Genomic DNA, 17,969 nt, shown 5'->3' with positions numbered 1-17,969 from the left:
AGGGAGGTGAGAGAAGGCTGAGGAGATAAAAGGGGGGGAGGGGGAGATAATAAAGAGAAAGAGAATAAGGAGGAGAAGTAGAAGTGCATTTGAGTACAATGAAGGACATGGGAGTACAATGAAGGACATGGGAGTACAATGAAGGACATGGGAGATCGGAAGCCTATAGGAGTACACGTGGGAATGAATATATATATATATATACATATATATATATATATATATATATATAGATATATATATATATATATATATATATATATCTGAGTGCTCTATATTACATGTTATACGCCATATAGGAGTAATGCTATAGTATATTTGAGCACATGACACCTGAAGAGCACAGACCAGAGGCTGATAGACCATAACACAACCCTCCAGAGGCTGATAGACCCTAACACAACCCTCCAGAGGCTGATAAACCCTAACACAACCCTCCAGAGGCTGATAGACCCTAACACAACCCTCCAGAGGCTGATAGACCCTAACACAACCCTCCAGAGGCTGATAGACCCTAACACAACCCTCCAGAGGCTGATAGACCCTAACACAACCCTCCAGAGGCTGATATACCATAACACAACCCTCCAGAGGCTGATAGACCCTAACACAACCCTCCAGAGGCTGATAGACCCTAACACAACCCTCCAGAGGCTGATAGACCCTAACACAACCCTCCAGAGGCTGATAGACCCTAACACAACCCTCCAGAGGCTGATAGACCCTAACACAACTCTCCAGAGGCTGATAGACCCTAACACAACTCTCCAGAGGCTGATAGACCATAACACAACTCTCCAGAGGCTGATAGACCATAACACAACTCTCCAGAGGCTGATAGACCCTTACACAACCCTCCAGAGGCTGATAGACCCTAACACAACCCTCCAGAGGCTGATAGACCCTAACACAACCCTCCAGAGGCTGATAGACCCTAACACAACCCTCCAGAGGCTGATAGACCCTAACACAACCCTCCAGAGGCTGATAGACCCTAACACAACCCTCCAGAGGCTGATAGACCCTAACACAACCCCTCCAGAGGCTGATAGACCACAGCACAACCCTCCAGAGGCTGATAGACCCTAACACAACTCTCCAGAGGCTGATAGACCCTAACACAACCCTCCAGAGGCTGATAGACCCTAACACAACCCTCCAAAGGCTGATAGACCCTAACACAACCCTCCAGAGGCTGATAGACCCTAACACAACTCTCCAGAGGCTGATAGACCATAACACAACTCTCCAGAGGCTGATAGACCCTAACACAACCCTCCAGAGGCTGATAGACCCTAACACAACCCTCCAGAGGCTGATAGACCACAACACAACCCTCCAGAGGCTGATAGACCCTAACACAACTCTCCAGAGGCTGATAGACCCTTACACAACCCTCCAGAGGCTGATAGACCCTAACACAACCCTCCAGAGGCTGATAGACCACAACACAACCCTCCAGAGGCTGATAGACCACAACACAACCCTCCAGAGGCTGATAGACCACAACACAACCCTCCAGAGGCTGATAGACCCTTACACAACCCTCCAGAGGCTGATAGACCCTAACACAACCCTCCAGAGGCTGATAGACCATAACACAACCCCTCCAGAGGCTGATAGACCATAACACAACCCTCCAGAGGCTGATAGACCCTTACACAACCCTCCAGAGGCTGATAGACCACAACACAACCCTCCAGAGGCTGATAGACCCTTACACAACCCTCCAGAGGCTGATAGACCCTTACACAACCCTCCAGAGGCTGATAGACCCTTACACAACCCTCCAGAGGCTGATAGACCCTAACCATTGTAACACGGGTTGGGGTTACTCTCGACTTATCTTCCTTCTTTTTCCCCTCTACCCGTATTCTTACTTTTTATTCTCTACACGGGACTCCAAATCTTTTACCAAAGCCAACTCCACGCCACGTGGTCCTAAGACGATTGACCGACTTAGGATTCTACAACCAGTATGACGTGACCTAGGCTTCGAGCAAAAACCCTAGAGTCGCCTCCGCTGCCACCACCAGACCAGTAACACAGAGCAATGATCGAGGTCTGGATCGATCATGCTAATTAATCAACCTTGGGGCTTGATCCCCACTATAACCGATGACCTTGAGAGTTCTTAAGTGTGGAATTAATTAGACGGGGATGATGAATTCAGATTCGATGTTAGAATCGGCGCCCAATTCAACTCTGCCTCGTGTGGACCACGTGACCAGGACAAGTTCACATAACTTGAACATACACATGGAAATAATAAAAATGCAAATTATTAACTAATTAATTTATTAAAAGAAAACTAAAACAAAATCTAAATATGTTCACTCCCTGTCACTTTAACACTCCCTACTTGACCTGAATGCAATGAGCTGACTATCCCTATAAATAACAAATAGCAACTATACCTCTATGTTTTACCAGCTAAAGATGTTGGGCTGGTCTTGGGGGAGAGGTAAGATGGGTTGACCTCCCCCAGTTGATCTGGACTCGACACTGATCTCTCCTCGTCTGATCTACCCCAGACTAGAGCATTGTATCCTTCCGCATAGTCTAAGTTTTACCAAGTTACTTAGCCAGGTTTAAGTTATAACAATTAACCTCTGTTGTACTTAATTGATCCAGACTGGTTGAATTATTTTACTGAAATTAAATTACACAAGCATCTAACGGTAGAGCTGTTCCCGATCCCCAAAATGGTTAATTGAACTTTGAGAAATAGTGGACATCGTCAACTCTGATGACCTATGACCGCCGGTCACTGGCGCCTTACAACTTAGATCTGATTCGTGTCGTCACTGATGGTGACTTAACTCAATAATTAGAATACTCTTGGTACTATAACCAGTAATATTATACAATACAATTTTAATACAAAATGAATAAAGGCTAATTTCTCTAAATTACTGAATACTATAGGATGGTTCATTATACGAAGCTATGAACAAAGCGTCGATTATTTTCACCGCGAATTCCCCTGGGGTCAGGTCCCGGGTCACCACGCGGGCTCAGCTTCCCATTCTCTTTTGTCGATAAACCACTTTGGATAATTCTTACAACCAGCCTAGTTTGTTACACCCCTACCCCCACCCCACGCACCCCCCTCACCTTCCCAACTCCCCCCCAACCTTCCCAACCCCCACCCCACGCACCCCCCCCACCTTCCCAACCCCCCTACCCCCCACCCCACACTCCCCTCACCATCCCAACCCCCTCCCCCCCTTCCCCCACCTTTCACAAAAATAGTGTGGCAAATATCATGTGAAAAATGCGTGGTCCCGTCCCGCTCATATCTGGCGGACAGCCTTAGGCGCCGCTGGAGGTAAAACACAGCCAATATGTATGCTAATGTCTGTCCTGCGCCGCCAGGGTTGACTCCCCCGTGGCAAGTTAGTCGGTGTTCCGTCAGGTAGGTACTCCATTTTGGGGGAGAGGCGAGCAGGGAGGGCGTGTTCCGTCAGGTAGGAGAGAGAGAGAGAGAGAGAGAGAGAGAGAGAGAGAGAGAGAGAGAGAAGAGAGAGAGTGAGAGAGATGGAGGGCTTCTTGAGTACAGAGAGGGAGTGAGGAAAGGAAGTAGGGAGTGAGGTTAGGTTAGGAAGGTTAGGTTAGGTTAGGCTAGGAAGGTTAGGTTAGGAAGGTTAGGTTAGGTTAGGTTAGGTTAGGTTAGGTTAGAATGTTAGGTTAGAATGTTAGGTTAGGTTAGGTTAGGTTAGAATGTTAGGTTAGGTTAGGTTAGGAAGGTTAGGTTAGGTTAGAATGTTAGGTTAGGTTAGGTTAGGTTAGGTTAGGTTAGGTTAGGTTAGAATGTTAGGTTAGGTTAGGTTAGGAAGGTTAGGTTAGGTTAGGAAGATTAGGTTAGGTTAGGAAGGTTAGGTTAGGCATTAACCTCCCATATGAAAATCCTGGGAGACGAGGGAACAGCTCACCTAACCCCTCCACACACGCGTGTCTGGGTACACAACGACCCCGGGATCCTCCCATATAGTCCCAGCCCCACAGTCCCACTCCAGTGGGACTGTGGACCTGAGACTATATGGGACTGATGACAGTGGGATCCAGCCTGTCAAATCACGCCTAGAGGCTGGGACATGGGGGGGGGGGGCTGATAGGAGAGATGGGCCAGGGGGAAAGAAATGGGACAGACTGGGGGATGAGGGACGGATGGAAGGGGAAGGTGGGGGAAAGGAAGGAACGGTGGGGGGGGGGGGTTAGGAGGAGAAGGATGGGAAGGAGCCCAAACAGCGAACAACCCTTCCCATTCCAGAAACCAGGACGTTCACGCCGATCTTCCAAACCCCCCCTCCCTAACCCACCTTCCCTTCCTCTCTTCCATTCCACCCTCTCCCCCTTCCCACTCCTCTTCCTCTTCCTCCACCTCCTCCTTTCCCACCACTTAAAATAAAACTCCCTCCCGCACTCTTCTCTAATTGAAATTCCAGGCCTGGGCCGTAAAGTGTGGATATCAACAGCGACCTGTCGTCGCTGTCTCTGATGACGAGTTATGTCGCCCCAATAACATCCCTAAGGGGGGGGAGGAGGGGTATTAGGGGGGTGTGGGGGTGAGTGGGGGGTGGGGGAGGGGAGTATAAGGGATAGACTGGATGTGAGGGGTGAGGATAGGTGTGGATGTAGAAAAGGGGAGGGGGGGGTGAAGAAAAAGGGGTACTGTGGGGGTGATGGGGAGAAGCAGGAGGGGGGAAGTGGGGGGCGTGGGGCGGTAGGGGTGGGGGGCGTGGGGCGGTAGGGGTGGGGGGCTCATAACGGGTTGTGTAATGGGGCTGGGGGGGTTGGCGGGGGGGGGGGGAATAATACAGTGTGTGTATCATAAATGAAACTGAAAGTCAAATTAGATGCTGAAACTCGACCCTGTAGTAGGCTCAGCATCCAAGAGTGGCGTTGGCTCGACGTCGAATCAACGCCATAACCGTCATTTCAACGTTGAAATGGCGTCATTTTTGGAGGAAGAAAATCACGAGCAACATTGGATGGTCTTCGATCTTGTGTTGTAGTTCTCTCTGGCGGGGTTGTAGACCTGTTAGTAATGGTTGTCGCTTGTTCTCCACGGTTGTTAAGATGGGTGTTGTGCTTTCTAGAGATCTCCTCTCTCATTCCTCTGAGTCTTTCTCACCTTCCTTGCCCCGTGTCTCCTAGTCTTCGTCAAGTCCCGTTTAAATACTGTTAAGTCTCTCTTTATCTTGTAACATTTTAGGCATTTTCCGTTCCTTCCTTTGCGGTCTAGTGCACGAGGACTGTCCTTCCCTTGCTGGACTTGTCGAGCGGGAACCCTTCCTCTACAGTGTTTTTGGGAGCGTTCATGTGTGTCCGCCACGGCCTCCCCGTCCTCCCTGTCCTCCCTGTCCTCCCTGTCCTCCCTGTCCGCCCTGTCCTCCCTGTCCTCCCTGTCCGCCCTGTCCTCTCTGTCCGCCCTGTCCCCTGTCCCCCCTCGGCCTCCGAGGCCCGTCACTGCAGTGGTAGCACTTATATACGAGGACTGACGTCCGGGCTCTGGATTTTGCCCCTCTATCCTCAGAGACAATTTTGCCTCTGAGAATAGGGGCAAAAATAGGGAAGGGGGGGGGGGTTAGCCCCCTATTTTGCCTCAGAGCTGTCGTATTTACATGTAAATACATGTATAATGCGTTCGTGTTCACACACACACACACACACACGCACACGCACACGCACACACACACACACACACACACACACACACACACACACACACGCACGCACGCAATCTACCCTTCCTGCTGCAGTTCCCTTGTGCCTGATCCTCATCCTCATAACATTCATCCTGGTTCCTTTGGTAATTTGAAATCCTATTTTCCTCTTTTGAACCCTCGTTCTGATCCTTCCTTCTCCGACTTGCCAATTTGCCCTGATTATCCTTTATGTTGGGATCATGTCTCCCGTGGCTCTTCTTTCCAAGGAAGGTCAAATCCAAGCTTCCTTTGAGACCAGACTTGGGGCGCCGTTGTTGTTGTGATGTTAAGGACGTAAAAAATTCATCCTTTTAGTAGCCTGACTAGCGGCGTATGAACCCAAGCAACCTACCTAACCTATCGAGTCCGATGCACAGAAAACGTAGATACACGGAGCACGTAGAATGATTGAACAGACTAACGGCACTATTCAAATGGAAGGGAGGAGACATGATAGAGACATATCAAATACTTAAAGGGGGAATTGACAGGGTTGGTAAGGGTAGAAAATACTTTTAGTGAATGTAAGAAGAACGGGAACAAGTGGATGTAAACCAAAGGTGTCTCCTGACTGGCCGGATACCTGATCTCCTCCTCTTCTCTCCCCCCTGACCCCCAAAGGCGTCTCCTGACTGGCCGGATACCTGATCTCCTCCTCTTCTCTCTCCCCTGACCCCCAAAGGCGTCTCCTGACTGGCCGGATACCTGATCTCCTCCTCTTCTCTCTCCCCTGACCCCCAAAGGCGTCTCCTGACTGGCCGGATACCTGATCTCCTCCTCTTCTCTCTCCCCCTGACCCCCAAAGGCGTCTCCTGACTGGCCGGATACCTGATCTCCTCCTCTTCTCTCTCCCCCTGACCCCCAAAGGCGTCTCCTGACTGGCCGGATACCTGATCTCCTCCTCTTCTCTCTCCCCCTGACCCCCAAAGGCGTCTCCTGACTGGCCGGATACCTGATCTCCTCCTCTCTCCCCCTGACCCTCCTAAGGCGTCTCCTGACTGGCCGGATACCTGATCTCCTCCTCTTCTCTCTCCCCCTGACCCCCAAAGGCGTCTCCTGACTGGCCGGATACCTGATCTCCTCTTCTCTCCCCCCTGACCCCCAAAGGCGTCTCCTGACTGGCCGGATACCTGATCTCCTCCTCTTCTCTCTCCCCCTGACCCCCAAAGGCGTCTCCTGACTGGCCGGATACCTGATCTCCTCCTCTTCTCTCTCCCCTGACCCCCAAAGGCGTCTCCTGACTGGCCGGATACCTGATCTCCTCCTCTTCTCTCTCCCCTGACCCCCAAAGGCGTCTCCTGACTGGCCGGATACCTGATCTCCTCCTCTTCTCTCTCCCCCTGACCCCCAAAGGCGTCTCCTGACTGGCCGGATACCTGATCTCCTCTTCTCTCCCCCCTGACCCCCAAAGGCGTCTCCTGGTTGGCCGGATACCTGATCTCCTCCTCTTCTCTCCCCCCTGACCCCCAAAGGCGTCTCCTGACTGGCCGGATACCTGATCTCCTCCTCTTCTCTCTCCCCCTGACCCCCAAAGGCGTCTCCTGACTGGCCGGATACCTGATCTCCTCCTCTTCTCTCTCCCCTGACCCCCAAAGGCGTCTCCTGACTGGCCGGATACCTGATCTCCTCCTCTTCTCTCTCCCCTGACCCCCAAAGGCGTCTCCTGACTGGCCGGATACCTGATCTCCTCCTCTTCTCTCTCCCCTGACCCCCAAAGGCGTCTCCTGACTGGCCGGATACCTGATCTCCTCCTCTTCTCTCTCCCCCTGACCCCCAAAGGCGTCTCCTGACTGGCCGGATACCTGATCTACTCTTCTCCCCCCTTGACCCCCAAAGGCGTTTCCTGGCTGGCCGGATACCTGATCTCCTCCCCTGGTCTCCAAAGGCGTCTCCTTGGTGGCCGGATACACCATTTTTTCTCTCATTGATATTCCTTCGTGTGAGCAACTTGGAGCCTCTGGCCGGCCCACTCTGCGTTACTCATCTGGTCAATACAGTGGATGGTTATCAATGACTTTGTGTGTTAAGAGGGTTATGGTCCTTATGTTGTTTACACCGTGTGTGTGTGTGTGTGTGTGTGTGTGTGTTGTGTGTGTGTGTGTGTGTGTGTGTGTGTGTGTGTGTGTGTGTGTGTGTGTGTGTGTGTGTGTGTGTGGGTGTGTTAGAGGATTGGCTTGTACAGCTGCATGGCACTGTTCATTGGCTGGATTTCACTGATAGCCAGAGGGATGTCGTGGATAACCAGCTAGATATCACTGATAACTAAATGTTTATCACTGATAATTAGCTGGATATCACTGATAACTAGCTGGATATCACTGATAACTAGCTGGATATCACTGATAACAGATTGAATCTCACTTCTTGAAGTTAGGATAAACCTCCTAGTTGGGTAGTGGGGGGTTAGGGAGAGAAGGAGAACAAGGGAGATAGGGAGGAAGGGAGATAGGAAAGGAAGGAGGGTAGGAAAGAAGGGAGATAGGAAAGGAAGGAGGGGAGGAATGGAGATAGGAAAGGAAGGAGGGTAGGAAAGGAGGGAGATAGGAAAGGAAGGAGGGTAGGAAAGGAGGGAGATAGGAAAGGAAGGAGGGTAGGAAAGAAGGGAGATAGGAAAGGAAGGAGGGGAGGAATGAAGGGAGATAGGAAAGGAAGGAGGGGAGGAATGAAGGGAGATAAGGAAAGGAAGGAGGGGAGGAAAGGAGGGAGATAGGAAAGGAAGGAGGGTAGGAAAAGAGGGAGATAGGAAAGGAAGGAGGGGAGGAATGAAGGGAGATAGGAAAGGAAGGAGGGTAGGAAAGGAGGGAGATAGGAAAGGAAGGAGGGTAGGAAAGGAGGGAGATAGGAAAGGAAGGAGGGGAGGAATGAAGGGAGATAAGGAAAGGAAGGAGGGTAGGAAAGGAGGGAAGTAGGGAAGGAGAGAGATGCATACTCAATCAGGGAGTTGAACTCCATTGACAAGTTTTGGGACGGAAAATGGAGTCTAGGAACTGTTCGTATTTCTTGCATGGATGGGTAGGTTGGGAGGTGGGTAAGTCTGGTGAGTCGTTGGATGGGTGATCACTCCAATACATATACACACGTAGGGGGGTCTGACAGCTGAGTGGACAGTGTCCGGGATTCGTAGTCCTGTGGTCCGGGGATCGATCCCCGGCGATGGCGGAAACAAATGAGTTTCCTTTTATTCTGATGGCTCTGTTCATCTAGCAGTGAATAGGTACCTGGGAGTTAGACAGCTGTTACAGGCTGCTTCCTGTGTGTGTGTGTGTGTGTGTGTGTGTGTGTGTGTGTGTGTGTGTGTGTGTGTGTGTGTGTGTGTGCGTGTGTGTGTGGGTGTGTTTGGAAAAACAAATTAAAGTTGATTGATTGACAGTTGAGAGGCGGTCCGAAAGAGCCAGAGTTCAACTCTCGCAAGCACAACTAGGTGAATACACATACACACACACGAGGCTGGCTAACATCAGAACAGCGTTCAGGAACCTGTGTAAGGAATCATTCAGAATCTTGTACACCACATATGTAAGACCAATCCTGGAGTATGCGGCCCCAGCATGGAGTCCGTACCTTGTCAAGCACAAGACGAAGCTGGAAAAAGTTCAGAGGTATGCCACTAGACTAGTCCCAGAACTAAGAGGCATGAGTTACGAGGAAAGGCTGCGGGAAATGCACCTTACGACCCTGGAGGACAGAAGAGTAAGGGGAGACATGATCACAACCTACAAAATCCTAAGGGGATCGACCGGGTAAACAAGGATAAATTATTCAACACTGGTGGGACGCGAACAAGGGGACACAGGTGGAAACTGAGTACCCACATGAGCTACAGGGACGTTAGAAGGATTTTTTTCAGTGTCAAAGTAGTTAACGGATGGGGTGCATTAAGTAGTGATGTGGTGGAGGCTGACTCCATACACAGTTTCAAATGTAAATATGATAGAGCCCAGTAGGCTCATGAATCTGTACACCAGTTGATTGACGGTTGAGAGGCGGGACCAAAGAGCCAAAGCTCAACCCCCGCAAGCACAATTAGGTGAGTACACACACACATACACACACACGAAACAATCTGTCTAAACCAACATTTCAATCAACATTTTCCCTTTTCCTCCCTCATAAAAATAAAAATAAATATGAGGCTACACCCAAGCTGTTATCGACCCATCGCCCCCAGCCCTCAGTAACACAATGTGAGGGAGAGTGGTTGAGCACTGTCTTGACTCAACAAGGGCTGGTACAATGGGCTCCCTTCCCCCCCTCCCCCCCTCAAGCCCTTGTTAAAACCATTGGGAAGAGTTAAGCTGCTTATTTGAGCTTTAGTGTTTTTTAAAAAGATTACTAAGTGCATTTTTAAGTGGCCTCGATGACTTCAATTGGATGATTCTTGTTTGGGTAGTGTGTTATCTCTGTTGCTCTTTACTTATGTCTGTCTGGCTATCTTTCTGTCTCTGTCTTCCTCCCTGTCTGGCTATCTTTATGTCTCTGACTTTCTGTCTGTCTGACTATCTGACTGTTTCCTCTGGCGGACTATTGAATGCAATCGGGAATAGGAAGGGTTAGAATGCTAAATAGTCAATATACCGTCTGGTCACTATACCGTTTCGTCAGTATCGTCTGGTCAGTATACCGTCTGGTCAGTATACCGTCTGGTCAGTATACCATCTGGTCTGTATACTGTCTGGTCTCTACCGCCTGGTCAGTACCCTCTGGTCACTGTGATAATTCTAATATCACTCACATTACATTAAATTTACGTAATTCATTAATTTTCAAAAGATGAGGTAAAAAGCACTTGGGAAAACAGTGACAGGCCAAACTTTTAACCTAACCAGACACACACATGACCCCAAGCAGCCCACCCAACCCCTCGACTGTGTTGTATAGAAAATGTCAATATTTCCGAGCAGTCACTTTTCTTAATACGTTGAATTTGTAACGTCGAGCGTAAAAAAAACTGGACCTGTGAGCTGAGAGGACGGGTTGAAATGAGTGCAAGAACTGACGATGGCATTGTAGCGTTAATGGTAAGCCTAATCCCTAAATTAGGCCGCGGAACCATCTATTTTTGTCAAGTTACCGGAGCGCCAGTTGTGCGTGGCTGCTTCTCTCCGTGGTCGGACGTCAACTGAACTCCAGAAAGCCAATCCTGGCTCGCGGGCGTTCGGATTCCCGCCATCGAGCTTCACGCTGATTGGCTGATAGTTCATCTCCTGACCAATCATAGCCTGCCATGATGTTCTCTGTTTCCATTCGATTAAACACATCACTTGATGCACGGACGAGCATTTTTACACATAGGTAATTAAGTACATTACTAAAATAAATTACATCCTTAACTATCATGTTCATGTTCATCAGCAGTTACTTATGGTGAAAAGGATTATACTAATGGAATGCATATATAATTGGAACATATATATATATATATATATATATATATATATATATATATATATATATATATATATATATATATATATATATATATATATATATATATATTATATATATATATTATATATATATAAACACAGGTAAACAATGTAACACACAGGTATACAATAAAACTAAAAAGGAAGCAACACGAGCCGTATAAAAACCACACTTGACAATTTACTGTTTATTGAATTCTGGTGTGAAAGCCCCCAGTGGCTTGCTAGGCTGCCTCCCCTGGTGCTGGGTGCTGGGTGCTGGGTGCTGGGTGCTGGGTGCTGGGTAGGTGGTGGGTTGTGTGCTCAATGTGTGTGTTCATGTACACACACACACACACACACACACACACACACACACACACACACACACACACACACACACACACACACACAGGGGTCTGGTAGCTGAGTGAACAGCGAGCGGGACTCGTAATCCTGTGGCCAGGGTTCGATTCCCGGACTAGGCAGAGATAAATAGTCACAGTTTCTTTCACCTTGATGTCCCTGTTACCTAGCAGTTAATAGGTATCTGGGAGTTAGACCGCTGTTACGGGGCTGCGTCCTTGGTGTGCGTGTGTGTGTGAAAAAAAAATAGTAGTTAGTAACAGTTGATTGACAGTTGAGAGGCGGGGCGAAAGAGCAGAGCTCAACCCCCGCAAACACAACTAGGTGAATACTCACATAAGAGAAAGAAACACAAGAAAAACTCTATTCTTCGAAGATTTCTCCAGACTTTACAGCGCCTTTGATTAACACGTGTTATTTAAACTCTCAGAGATTAAGTTATCAACAAAAATCCTAAGATTAGCTACAACTTTCTCTTATAACCAGATCCCGAAGAGAATTAACAGTTATTTTTTAACCAAATCTGCTGCGAGAGAGGATTAACTTTAATTTTTCTTATGAACCTCTTAAGAAAGAGAGAGTGGGCCGTTTTCCTTGAAGCCAAGACGAAAAAGAGTTAATAATATTATTATTTATTATTATTTATACAAGAGTTTTTACATTCTTGTACAGCGTTTTGGGCAAGTCCTTAATCCTAATGTTCCCAGGAATTCAACCCGCCAAATCGTTTAATTAACAACCAGGTACCCATTCACTGCTGGGGTAAACAGAGGCTACAGTTAAGGATTGGTGCCCAGTCAATCCTCCCACTCGCCAAAGCCCTTGCGAAGTGCGAGGCGAGTGCTTTACCACTGCGCCGCGAGGACTGTTTATGTTAATATTAACTTGTAATAACATAAATATGTTAAATAAATGGAACGTTTATAATATGTTAAATAAATGGTATATATATAAAATGTTAAATATTTAAATGGAACATAAAAAATATGTCCCATTTTCTTTCCTTTTATGATAAATATAAAGGGAATACTTACATGTTTGTGTTTACTGTTGATGTAATATATATATATATATATATATATATATATATATATATATATATATATATATATATATATATATATATATATATATATATATATATATGAGAGATATTGGGCATGGAGTGAGTGTTATTCTGCCAACGTGGACCTCTGGCTTTAGAGTCGCAGACGAGGTCTCCTCCCTGGTTGAAGCGTTTTCTTCCTGTCTCCTGACGCCTGCGCCACATTAGTGAGACCATCAGTCCTCATGACATCAAATTCTTGATCTGAATGCTGACAAAAAATTATAACAATTTTACTTCGTTTGTTTCAACTTCTTTATTTTGTTTTTGTTCTAAGAGGGATCGATGGAGCTGCAAGTCCTGTGTGTGTGTGTGTGTGTATGTGTGTGTGTGTGTGTGTGTGTGTGTGTGTGTGTGTGTGTGTGTGTGTGTGTGTGTGTGTGTGTGTGTGTATGTGTGTATGTGTGTATGTGTGTGTGTGTGTGTAGGTGTGTGTTACTGCCTTTGTTGCTCAGCCTAATTGGCTGTTAGCGTGCCCTGTACGAGTTCTCATTTGCATACGCATATAAATTCTGCTGTCTGACCGTTATTTAGACTGACAACAGTTACAACGGCGACTGTTATTCACCGGCAAGTGTATGTTTTAATACGTATGTATTTTGCTTCATTTATCCTGTTATGTAACACACACACACACACACACACACACACACACACACACACACACACACACACACACATACACACGTGTGTCTGTGTGTAAGTGTGTGCTCACTACTCGATCCTCGGCGGAGGCGGAAACAAATGAGCAGAGTTTCTTTCACCCTGTTGCCCACGTTCACCTAGCACTAAATAGGTACCTGGGAGTTAGACAGCTGTTACGGGCTGCTTCTTGTATGTGTACGTGTGCGTGTTTTAAAGATAAAAATATGTAGTAGATATAATAGAGGAAACATAGATTGGATAGAAAAGCGGGGTCCAAGAGCTAATAGCTCGATCCTGCAGATAGTAAATACCTAACTAGTAAATACAAAGAGTTACAGTATCATCACTATCGTTACCATCAACACTATCATCGTACCACCATCACCACCACCACCGCCACCACCCCCCCCACCCCCCACCACCACCACCACCCCCCCCACCACCACCACCACCACCACCCCCCCACCCCCCACCACCACCACCACCCCCCCCCACCACCACCATCACCACCACCACCCCCCCCACCACCACCACTCACGGCGTATAGTGAATAGTACTCACCCCCTCCTCCCCCCCCCCCCACCGGTGAAAATGGCCGAAGACCATAAATTTCACACTTGCACTGTTTAACTGTAACACCGGCTGGCTGGCTGGCTGACTGGCTGGCTGGCTGGCTGGCTGGCTGGCTGGCTGTCTGGCTGGCTGGCTGGCTGGCTGGCTGGCTGGAGCAGTTGTTGGGCATTACTCTGGGGGAGATGTGTTGTAAGTGTCCCCCCCCCCCTTGGGAGGCGTTGTTATATGTGCCCTCATTCCCCCCCTGATGCTGGTTGTTCCCCTCTGGTGACTTGTGTTGTGAGGGGAGGATGGAAGGAAATCATTCCTATTTGCCTTATTATTTGAAATACCCTCCCTACCCATTTCCCTACGTCCTGCCTATTCCTTCACACCACCCCCCTCCCTATCTCCCCTCTCTCTATCTCTCTACCCCCCATCCCCTCACTACCTTCTAGCACCCTTAACATCACCCCCCCCCATTCCCCCCACCAATCGCAACTATAATCCACCCAATCCTCACATCCACCCAATTCTCACCCACCCCCATCACCCACCCCCCTTTTCAGCAGCAACATGAACCAACACCACTATTCCACACCTCAGCTTTATCCAGCCACCGTGCCCCCTTCTCCCCCCCCCTTTCCCACACCCTCTCCCTCACACTCCCCCCTTCCCCGTGCCTCCACCAGTGGTTTCTCAGGACCTACGAGCCGGACTGACTATATGAAGTTAGCGTCAGGTGAACACCTCCGATCAATATTTACATGCGAAATACTGGTGTTTGCGATTGGCAAACACACACACACACACACACACACACACACACACACACACACACACACACACACACACACACACACACACACACACACACACACACACACACACCTGGGAGTTAGTCAGCTGTCACGGGCTACTTCCTGGTGTATGTGTGTGTGTGGTGTTGAGAAAAAAAAGTAGTAAACAGTTGATTGACAGTTGAGAGGCGGACCGAAAGAGCAAAGCTCAACCTCCGCAAACACAACTAGGTGAATACAACTAGGTGAATACACACACACACACACACGCACAGCAAAAATTATGAGGAGGATCGAGACATAGGAGGATAATATGAGGCTACAAGATGACCTAGACAAACTGAAGGAATGGTCCAACAAATGGCTACTAAAGTTCAACCCAAGTAAATGTAAGGTAATGGAACTAGGAGGAGGGACTAGGATGCCAGTCACAGGATACAGAATAGGAGATGAAGTACTTCATGAAACAGACAGAGAGAAAGATCTAGGAGTTGATATCACACCAAACCTGTCTCCTGAAGCCCACATAAAGAGAATAACGTCTGCGGCATATGCGTGGCTGGCTAACATCAGAACGGCGTTCAGGAACCTGTGTAAGGAATCATTCAGAATCTTGTACACCACATATGTAAGACCAATCCTGGAGTATGCGGCCCCAGCATGGAGCCCGTACCTTGTCAAGCACAAGACGAAGCTGGAAAAAGTTCAGAGGTATGCCACTTGACTAGTCCCAGAACTAAGAGGCATGAGTTACGAGGAAAGGCTGCGTGAAATGCACCTTACGACACTGGAAGACAGAAGAGTAAGGGGGGACATGATCGCAACCTACAAAATTCTCAGAAGAATTGACAGGGTAGATAAGGTTAAACTGTTTAACACTGCTGGTACACGAACAAGGGGACACAGGTGGAAACCGAGTACCCACATGAGCCAAAGGGACGTTAGAAAAAACTTTTCAGTGTTAGAGTAGTTAACAGGTGGAATGCACTAGGCAGTGATGTGGTGGAGGCTGACTCCATACACAGTTTCAAGTGTAGATATGATAGAGCCCAGTAGGCTCAGGAATCTGTACACCTGTTGATTGACAGTTGAGAGGCGGGACCAAAGAGCCAGAGCTCAACCCCCGCAAGCACAGTGAGTACACACACACACACACACACACACACACCTAGAAAGGCCGGATACAAGAATCAACACTCGATCCTGCAAGCACAAATAGGTGAATACAAATAGCTGAATACACACACAAAACCAATCAGATTCTTCCTGCTCGTTTGCCTACCCCCTCTCCCCCACCCCCCTCTCCCCTACCCCCCCTCTCCCCCATTCCCCTCCCCTCGCCAACTATCCTCTCTCTCTCAAAAAAAAAAAAAAAAAAAACAGGTACCGTTTTGCCTCTAATTACCCAATACATGTTTTTGCTTTCCATTGAAGCAGTCACAATACCTCCCTACCCGACCCTCGGCGCGCAGCATTTGTTAGCCAATCACGTATCGTCGCTGTGACAGAACCGTCGCTTTGAAAACTGATATTTACGTGGACGTATTGAATGGGGGGGCTCACTTGTGGGGCTTAATCACCCATTGTTCAGTGACTTGTTAACCCAGCAATTAAGCAGTTCGGGGTGCTCCCTCCTCCCCCGCCCCCCTATCCACCAAATTGTTCCGAGCAGTAATAGGAAGCTGATGTGAACTAGCTGGTATTAGTTCATTAGTGTCTGGTATGTGTGTGTGTGTGTGTGTGTGTACTGGTACCTGGTATATGGGTCCACTGGTATTTAGTTTCCTGGTACTTTTTTTTTATTTGTTTCCCTGATATCTGGTGTATTGGATATCTGGTATTTGTTCCCCTGGTACAGTAACAACAGCTGACTCATCAATAACAACAGCTGATATAACAATAACAACAGCTGATACAACAATAACAACAGTTGACACAACATTAACAACAGCTGACTCAACAATAACAACAGCTGACTCAACAATAACAACAGCTGATACAACAATAACAACAGCTGATACAACAATAACAACAGCTGATACAACAATAACAACAGCTGACACAACATTAACAACAGCTGACTCAACAATAACAACAGCTGACTCAACAATAACAACAGCTGATACAACAATAACAACAGCTGATACAACAATAACAACAGCTGACACAACATTAACAACAGCTGACTCAACAATAACAACAGCTGACTCAACAATAACAACAGCTGATACAACAATAACAACAGCTGATACAACAATAACAACAGCTGACACAACAATAACAACAGCTGATACAACAATAACAACAGCTGATACAACAATAACAACAGCTGATACAACAATAACAACAGCTGTATTCCTCTGATAGTTTTAATGATTTCTTTTGTTCTGAATGAAGGATTACATTAGTCTCCCCTTATTACGTGGCCTGGACCACGTACAACCCGTTCTCTATAAAATAACGTCATCTTTCGCTCGTGTGTGCGCTACGACCTAAAATGGACGTAAGTTGAAATTAAATCGGCTCAAGAAAGTGATGTACTGTCCCGTTTTCTGTTTGAGTCGTCTGGCTTACTCGGAAAGGTTAGGAGAGGAAACTTTCAATTAACGTTTTTCATGACGTTTTGAAACTTTAAAGAAAATTTCCTGCCCTCCTAACCTTCCAGAAAACCCTTAACTTACTGCTTTAGGAAAAACAATCGATTTTTTTTTGTTCAATTTGTTATTTTCATATTACGTCCATTTTCAGCCATACTGGTAAACTTGCATATTCAGACGTCGTTTGTAAGAGAACAGGTTACAGATGAAAGAGAGTGAAAAGGGAATGGATGCTCTACCCATTCCTTTTTTCACGCTCTTTCATCCCATTTCTCTATCTTCTGTTCTATTGTCCTCTCGTATATCTCCACTTTTCAGATTTCACTATCTCATCACTTTGTCTCCTTTTTAATGTTACCTTTCCTTTTATTTTCTGGATCTTGTCCTCTGTTCCATTTCCTTTTCACCTCCCTCTCCCTTCTGTTCCACTTATTCGCTTCGTCTTTCTGTCACTGTCTTTGTCTCTGTCTGTCTGTCTGTCTGTCTGTCTGTCTCTCTCTCTCTCTCTCTCTCTCTCTCTCTCTCTCTCTCTCTCTCTCTCTCTCTCTCTCTCTCTCTCTCTCTCTCTCTCTCTCTCTCTCTCTCTCTAAGTCTCTCTTTATATGTCTCTCTCTCTCTCTACGTCTCTCTTTATATGTCTCTCTTTATCTCTCTCTCTCTCTCTCTCTCTCTCTCTCTCTCTCTCTCTCTCTCTCTCTCTCTCTCTCTCCCTCTCTCCTCTTTGTCTCATTTGTTTTCATGTACTCCATATTACCTCTTCCCTTTGCTCTCCTCTCATTTTCCCTTCC

Source organism: Procambarus clarkii, chromosome 91 (assembly GCF_040958095.1).
Source record: "Procambarus clarkii isolate CNS0578487 chromosome 91, FALCON_Pclarkii_2.0, whole genome shotgun sequence".
Classification (NCBI taxonomy): Eukaryota; Metazoa; Arthropoda; class Malacostraca; order Decapoda; family Cambaridae; genus Procambarus; species Procambarus clarkii.
Note: the sequence above shows the minus strand (reverse complement) of the source record.